This window comes from Neovison vison, chromosome 9, assembly GCF_020171115.1.
Source record: "Neovison vison isolate M4711 chromosome 9, ASM_NN_V1, whole genome shotgun sequence".
Lineage (NCBI taxonomy): Eukaryota > Metazoa > Chordata > Mammalia > Carnivora > Mustelidae > Neogale > Neogale vison.
This window is the reverse complement of record NC_058099.1, coordinates 94,040,002-94,048,460: the sequence shown is the minus strand read 5'-3', so window position 1 is coordinate 94,048,460 and position 8,459 is coordinate 94,040,002. Positions and strand designations below refer to the sequence as shown.

The 8,459-nt window shown below is 47.8% G+C and overlaps 1 pseudogene; it reads right to left on the bottom strand.

Annotated features, from left to right (window-relative positions):
* Positions 1–6,327: 6,327 nt before the first annotated feature.
* Positions 6,328–6,448, bottom strand: LOC122917938 (annotated as a pseudogene).
* Positions 6,449–8,459: the final 2,011 nt, after the last annotated feature.

Genomic DNA, 8,459 nt, shown 5'->3' with positions numbered 1-8,459 from the left:
ACCACACAAGAAAGTGAAGAGCAAAGTGTGAGGCATGCTCATTGCTTCTGGTGTATCTTTGTTTCAAGGGACGGAAGCAGGATTTATTTCCCTACACATATCTCATCAGTACACACATAAATGTGCATCCCCATGTATCTCAGAAATCAGGAGTCTCCCTCTGTAGCTCCAGTCACAGACCTTCCCTCCTGCGTCTCTATCTTCGCCCTTGCTGTGTTTACAACTCTTCTCCCACAGTGAGAACCCCGGCTCCCAACACTGACATATGCATTTGCTCAGTGCTATAAAACATCTAAAATAATTTCAGCCTGACTTTGCCCATTGCATTACAAGAAAAACATAGTAAAAACAGTTAGGCACTTTACTGCTCTCCCTAACCCTCATTCTACTAAAGTTGGGCAGAGGGTGGTATAATGGCTTTTCATAAATGACTTGGATTAGTTTTGTTTTGTTTTCTTTTCTTTTCAGTGTCACTATTTGCTTAATATACAGTTTGGTTTAATTTTTTTTTTTTAGCTTACTTTGAATTTTACTATTTTTCTCCCTTCCCAAACTTGCTGGTTTAATTTCACTTTGTAAATATATAGTACATTAATACACTGCCAGAAATCAAAATCCTGCAACAAAGGATGCATACCTCTCATACTTCTTACAACTTATTCCTCACCTACCCCCTGCAGGTGACTCCTTTGTTCCCGCTTCTTCATTTTCTGAATTTTTTATTCTTCCTTTATATCTTTTGAAGATACGCAGTATATATTATTTTCTCATTTTTTCCCTTTTCCACAAAAGCTAACACACTCCGTGCTTATATGTGTGCCTATTTGCGCTTCACTTGCTTTACTCAGTATATTTTGGGAAACACTGTCATTTCATTTAGATCTGCTTTGTCCTTTTTTTTTTTTTCCCCCTGACAGCTACATACTAGTCCAATTTGTGTGTCTACCACAGTCTATACAACCAATCTCTTCTGTTGGGACATTAAGGTAGTTTCCAGTAGTTTGCAATTACAGTAAGGCTTCAGTGAGTAGACTTGTGCTTATAAATGTTGGAATTTACAGAAAGCCCGAAGCTTTTACACAGAAAGCTTTATCCAAGTTATCAAACAAGGTCTGCGGGCCAGCTGGAGATGTGGACACAGGGGTGCTGCGTATAAATGAGCAGAAGCCTCTTGAGGTAGCCAGGGCTGGACACTCCCCACAGGGCTTCTGATGGGGCCTCCCCCCAGGATGGGGATGCCTTGGCATGTTGGGATCTCCCAGCTGTGCAGAGTGTAGTGCTGTCAAGAAGGACCCATTTCCTTGAGTGTGGGAGAATTTGCAGGCTTTTATGTAGCATCTCACATTCATTCAGCAAGCATTTGTGTCTTTTCCCAGAGAGCCCACGCCGACCCCTGAGTCCTGTGTCTACAGAGAGCTGGGCTCACAGTGTAGACCCTTCCCAAGGATGCTCTGCCCCCAGCCAAAGGGCAAGGCCTACAGGTTCTTTAGCGTCACCTTTTTTCCTGAATCTGCATGGTATGAGCATGTAGACCCTTGTCCCCCAAGGCCTTGATGACTTTTGTAGGCCCTTACCTGTGCCCAGTACAGACAAGTTGTCTAACTTCCCTGTCGCCTGGTTCTGCCCTTCGGGACAAAAATCAATCCTCCAGGAACAAAGCTTCCTCCTCAGTGTGTCACTAAGAATGTCTCCACTCCTTCCCCTCCCTCCTCTGGTCCCTCAGGGCACCTCAACTCCACCCCCCAGCCCCCCTCACTTTCTCTGAAAGGCTGGAATCATTCCCTGACCGTGGGGGCTCCCCAGGAAAGGAGAAAAGATTTTTTTAAATGGAGTCATTCCGAAGCTCTCCTGCTCAGTTGCTTGCTGGGTAACTGTGTGCATTAAACCTCCACGCACCGCACCCGTTCTAGGAGGGCGGTGGGGCACGTGGCTCTGAAGCCCTTTCCTCTCCAGCATCTGCCAGCACGCAGCCCAGCAGCTGCGGGTCAGGTCTACCAAGCACAGGCTCCAGGAGAAGGGACGCCAGGACTGCAAGGTGGTGGGGTGCGCGGGACTCTGGAGGCAGTGGGATGTGACCAGCTTTGCCTTAGCAGCGCTCCCCAGGCCTCAGAGCTCCGATGACATCCAACATCTAGGCCTGTCCATTGGCATCGGTCCTACAGCACAGCTACCGCCAGGACCGGGGAGGGGCGCATGGTGGCCCCAAGAAGTCAGGCAGCAACAGAAAGGCAGGAGTGTGGAGCTCCTCATAGGGTTAACGCAGCCGGGCGCACACAAAGGATGGATGCGAGCGAACCCAGAAAAGGGGTGCAAGCGTGGGGGAGGGGGAAGGAAACACCTTCCACCCTTTCTTTTGGCGTCGGGGGTACATTTACATTTCAGAGTAAACCGAGCTGCAAATGAGGGTAGCTGGGTAGTCCCTCCTTAGGCAGCTGATGAAAGACCCTCCCAACGCCTTTGATGCGGGGTGCGCTTTCGAGCACGTTTTTAAACGTGCATCTGTGGCGAGTTCTGCCCGGGAACCCCAGCGGAGCCCCCCACCCGCCCCAGCTGCGGCGGGGCGAGAGGGAAAACTGTGCCTGGAGCTCGCCGGGCCTGGAACGGAGCAGCACCAAGCAAAACCCGGAGTGGATCTCGGGAAGCGAAGCGGCAATGCTTGGGCGCTGCGCCCTGTCCCTTTACACAGACTCCCGGCCAGGCAGGCGCTCCGAGCCGCCGACCGTTTGAGCGCACCACCCCGAGGGCTTGCCAGTGGTGGGAACCTAGGAGGGGCCGAACACGCTGTTCGGAATAATTCAGGAGGGGGAATATTCTTCCTGCTTGGTAGTGTGAAATCACTTATTTATGGCTTCCTTTCAGGCCCGGGTTTGCAGATAATCCCCCTTTCTAAGCAGCCGAACTCATGAATGTTGATCTTGCAAATCAAGCTGACACTAGCAGCTTTTGTCCACCGGGGCATACATCAAGGCCTGCCTTCTCCCCAGCACGTTTCCCCTCTCATCGGAATGCGCGTCCCAGCCTCCTTGGTTCCTGAAAGGCGCGCTCCGCCCCACAGCGACCTGGGGTCTCCAGCGACAATTGAGGGGCTTGTCTGCCAAGTGCCTGCTAAGCGCACTCGGGGGCCCAACTTGGAACGTCCTGTTCAGGGACCCAAGAGACGTCCTCAAGAAAAATGGCCCCGGCAGGAGGAGGTCAAGGGATGACGGGCTCCCGGGAGCTTTAGACCCTGGGGTGGGGGTGGGGGGTGGGGTGCGGGGGTGCGTCTAGGTATTTGTCCTTAAACACAAGCCAGCCTAGCCAGGACAAGCCACCTCCGCCCTCTCCCATAAAGGAAGCAATGAAACAATCACGTTTATGGGACAAGAGGACTGAGAGGAGGCAAAGCCAGCCCGGATAGATGGATCTGAAATAATGAGATCAGATGGGTGGGGGGGTGCAGATGTCAACTACATCCACAGAAGCCATCAATAAAGGAGGCTTTGCTCAAAGCAAGGCAGATCTCCCGGCTTTAGAGTAGGAACGGCGCGACTGTGGGACATGGTGCGACAGAATGCTCTTTTATTAATGCTAATGAACCGGCGTTTTATAAAGTACTTGAGGCTCCAGGGAGCTAGGTGCTAACCGCAGACCAAATATGTATTGGAGTGTTTGATGATCAGTGTGGCTGCTGAATGAACCAAGAATATAGGCACCCACACCACACCCATTCCTAAGACTGGATTCAGTCTTAGGAATCCAGGCTCATGAATAAAGATATTCGTGCTTAATTTAAACGTTATTATGATGCAGTTTCTAAACTGGTCTCTACAGCTGAGGCAACTCAGTCTGCTTCATAAATGCCTGGTTTCCCCGCGTTATTTCTCGCCGTTGGGTGAAGAGCTTTTCAGAGTTCGGGCAGGGCTGCGGGAAGGGGGTGTTATGGTTTTGGGGGTTGGGTTTTTTTCCTTTTTAAATGATGATTGGTTGATAGAGAATGTATAACAGAGGGGGTCTGGATTCTTCCTGGCATGGTAGTGCTCCCTGCCTCCCTCCCCACCCCAGTTCCGGGAATTTGTAAATCTCCCCCCACTCAGTGAAATGAAGGCCCCATGTAGCAGTTGGGGACCTGGAGAAAAGCCCTCTGCCTTGAGGTGCCAGCAAACAGGAACACTGCTGCTTGGCATTTCTTAACCAAGAGAGGAAACCATCAAGGATGGTTGAAGTTGGGTTCAGTATAGAGGGAGAGGGGTGCTCAGAGTGACCGTTTCTTAGAATGAGTTGGGCACTGTCAGTGGGAAGGGTCTTTCATCTAGGCACCGTTTAGGATTTTCACATCACTTCCGCTCTCCAGTCCTTGTGTCCAGCGATCGACAGAACAAAGCAAATAAATCATTTTCCTTTTGTGGGAAGGATTCCAGGAACAATTCCGTGATCATCCAAGAAATGAATCAATCTTATATTTGCTTGGGGTTCTTTGCTGCATGCTTTCTTGGATCTTGGTGATGTCCAGTTCTTGGCCTTAACGGTGTCCAGCTCGTGGCGGGCATCGCTGGTTTCTGTTTGCAGATTCTCCTTCCGCCCTCTCTCCCTGACTGCATGTGGTTCCGGTGGGGCAGGTCACATGATCATTTGAGCACATGGCCTGACACGTTCTATCCTGTCTTCGGAGGACTGGGATCTCCAAGCGGAGACCCAGAGCAGAGGAAATTGAGCATGGTGTCTGATGCGTGTGCGCAATGGAAAGGGTCCCTGAGGTCCTGATCGCGGGAGCTCTTCCATGGCTGGTACCTTCCAAAGTCTATTGTGGAGCTCTTCTCCATTCTGGGACTGTTCCACCTGTCCTGCAATAGAAATATATCAATATGTAAGTCATAAGGAAAATAGCGAGTTTAGAAACCAATTACTTTTTCATGAAATACACATCCAGAAAGGCACATAAAAATGGATTAAAAAGAATTATAAAGTAAGCACCCTGCATGTGATTGCCGCCAAGGTCAAGCCACAGAATATTACTTGTATGCTTGAATTCTCACCCCTCCCACTGCCTGTCCCTCCTTGTTGATGAGAACCACCCTTGCTCGTCCCTAACCACTATGCTGCCAGTCCTGATAATCATTTGTTGGTCTCGTTTTATTGTTTTATTGCCTGTACGTGCACTCCTATGCATTATTGCTTAATTTGGTGTTTTTGAAATTTATGTGAAAGGAGTCATTTTGTCTTTGCTTATCATTAGGTTGGCAAGAGGGCCCCATGTTATTATGCAGAGAAATAGTCTATCAGTTTCATTACCATTTGGTAGTACATTTGTGAACATGCCACAATTACTTATCCATTCTCTCCCTAATGAACATTTGCATTCTTTCCATGGGGGCAATTACAGACAGCGCTGCTCTGAGCATCATTGTGTCTTCCAACAACATGTGAGCATACTTCTCAGGAGGAAATTTCTGGGAGTGGAATTGCTGGGTCATAGGTCGTGTGTATCTTCATCTTTACTAGGTAATGCTGTCTTGAACATAGTCACTGAACCTAGTTTTGCGTTCCCACTCTAATTAGATGAGAGACCCCATCATCCTGCATCTCTCCCAAACTTGGTATTTTCAGGTTTTTAAACGTTGTGCATGTAGTGTGGCTGTATTCTTCTTAGAATTCCCTCATGGCTGATGAGGTGGGCCTCTTTCCCAATCTTCACTGGCCACTTCGTTTCCAAAAACTAATTACTATTTTACATACACATGCGGGTACACACACATATGCCATAAATGTGTATATGAATGGTTGACATTCTTGTAAGTGATCAAAATAGTATCAAGTTTTAGGTTTCTATTCAACCATCAAATTCAAGGCAAACTGTCATTTTTCTGGCATCCAGCTTTTCTTACAGAATGCATTTGTTTCTCTTTACCTCAAGAAACCTCATTTTTTTTTTTTAATTTGAGGAGCTAGTCAGAAAGTCTTACTCTTAAAATTATTCCCTTCGAATTTTCATTTGAAGATCTCCCTTTACTAAAACCTGGTACTAATCCCTGCTCTTGGTAATGACTATTAACTTGATGTCTGCTAAGTGGTACCCATATTAACCACAGATGCTCACATAAAACTGAACCACTGTACTGTTAGCCCTTGACCTGGTGGATTTGTCCGTTCACACCCAAAGGAGGCAGGTTGCCTCTGTTATTTTATAACAAAAATGGAGTATCCCTCAGCCCTTCCCAGATACTACCAAAAATACCTTCACGCAACTCTATGTAGGTGTTCCACAGTCTGGCTTCTCTCTCTTCACCATCACCAGTTTTGTTCTCTGCTCTCCTTCTCCTTGATCGATAAAAGTGAAAGGAGGGAATGTAGACCAAGGGGTAAGAAGAAGCTTCTGGGTGCTGAATTATTGGGCTGTGGTTTAGGATTCTGTCCTAGCCCCAAGGAGCCTCTAGAAACAAACTATAGAAATGATCCCTGAAAGTATAGTCTTCCAAAGAGCCTCTAGAACAGGGATAGCAAATCAGTTTCATGATTTGGAGCCAACTTCAATTCCAAGGACTCCACTAGTGGATGGAAAAAAGTCCAAGTCACACCTGGGCTCTGTGGGGAAGAATGACTTGAGAGTTGAGCCATCTCTGCTATAGTTTGAGGTGGAAAGAGGCAAGACTTACATCCCCCGTAGTACAGAGCAGTGGTCTCCAACCTTGGCGGCCTTTTAGACTCATTTGGGGGGTGGGGTTTACATGAACCAGCCTGGATCCCATCCAAGATCAATTACATCAGGAACCCTGAGAGTGGCCCAGGCATTGGTATCTTTAAACTCCCAGGAAGAGTCCAGTGTGCAGCCGAGTTTGAGAACTGTGGATCTCAGCAGTGTGTTGAACCTCTTTTTTTTTTTTTTTCCAGTCATCACCCCCAACAGAAGGGGTGATTTTTAAGATGATTTTTTTTTTTTTTTGGCCTAATTGCCTTCCCTCCCAGAGAACCTTCATTAGAGTGATATATGTGTTTTTGTCCTGGTTGTATATCTGTGCTTTATACATAAAAAGGGTAAGATTTTGTCACCCAAGAACCGATTTTTGCCCGCTTGACAGCACCTTTGGCTCTGTCGAAGATGCATGATTTTGAGAATCAGAATTTGCTTTTTGAGAATTCTTTGTAATGACCAGAACATGACTTGGTACCATTTGAGATTCGGGCGTGTTCCTTTACTCTATGCCCACAAAAATTCCCCTGGAAACAAAGTAGCAGAGGTGCGAAATCATACATGGAGGTCACCGATCCACTTGGTTATGCCGTTAATAGTTTTCAGAAATAATTAAGCGATAATGTTAATTGAGCAGGGTGTTATCAGAAGTGATGATCTCCTGCTGCTAGGTGCGTACTGAGAAGTGAGAATGTTTGCTTCTCTAGCAGGAGAAACAGCTTCTAGAGTAAATAAATCCCAATAACACAGTGATCATTTCCATTTTCCATTATTACCGAAACTGATATTTCGGTTGGAGTTTTGTGCCTTTTAGAGCTGTCTGATGACTTTACTATTATTCACCCACTTAATAAAATTCTTAGCATGAGTTTTAAACCTAGGGGTATTTATTCGTCCGTAACCTACGTTGGTCTTTATCCTTAGGGATTTGCACCTTTACAATGGAAAAAAAGTGTTTCTAAACACAAATTGAAAGACTCATAAGTAAGGTAAGGGAGGGCCACCTTACTCTCTTCCATTTCCTTAAGTGCTCTCTCCCCTCCCCAATGGGGGCAGCTGACCCTGAGTCAGCTCTGGCACTGGGCCACCTCATTTAATCCCTCTGTACCTTGGTGTCATCTCTAAAGAATTGAAAACACACACACACACACACACACACACACACACGCTTCTGTGTGTAATGCTGCTTCATGAATCTGACCGCGGCTATCCTGCTGCAGGGAAAACATCCTCCCGTGCTTCTCCAGCAAATATTTCTTAGTCACCTACAGTCGCGTCCCTAACCCTAACCTCTGAGCCTGAAGTTGAGTGACACAATGACTCCGCCTCAGCCAGCGCACGCGCACAGCCTTCCTGCCTTCCTGTTTTCCGGGCAGGTGGATTCTTGTTCCCAAAAAAGGGCAGGTAGGCCAGTGATGGGACGCCAGCTGAGCATTCCAGCGTGCTGGGTATTGTAAGGAACAGAGAGCTTTGGGGCTGGGGGAGAACTGCCCTTAGGGTTTCTGACTCACTCGCCTGCCCTCAGGGCTGCAGTGTGTGCGCAGCCTTGAGTCTTCTCATCCCGGCTCAGTTGGGTCCCAGCGGGATGCACCATGTTGGCCAGAGCTGGTCCCTGAGTAGAGCGCTGCCCCTTAAGGGCAGGTGCCTGGGGGCTCCTTAGGGGTCCCCGAGTCCCTCAGTCGCTGCTCCCAGCTACCTGCTGCCGTTGGAGAGAAATGCTGTGTGATGGGTATTGGACAGAGGGGTGGTGAGCAGGGAGATCATCTTACCACCTTACCGCCGGTGGCATTCTTTA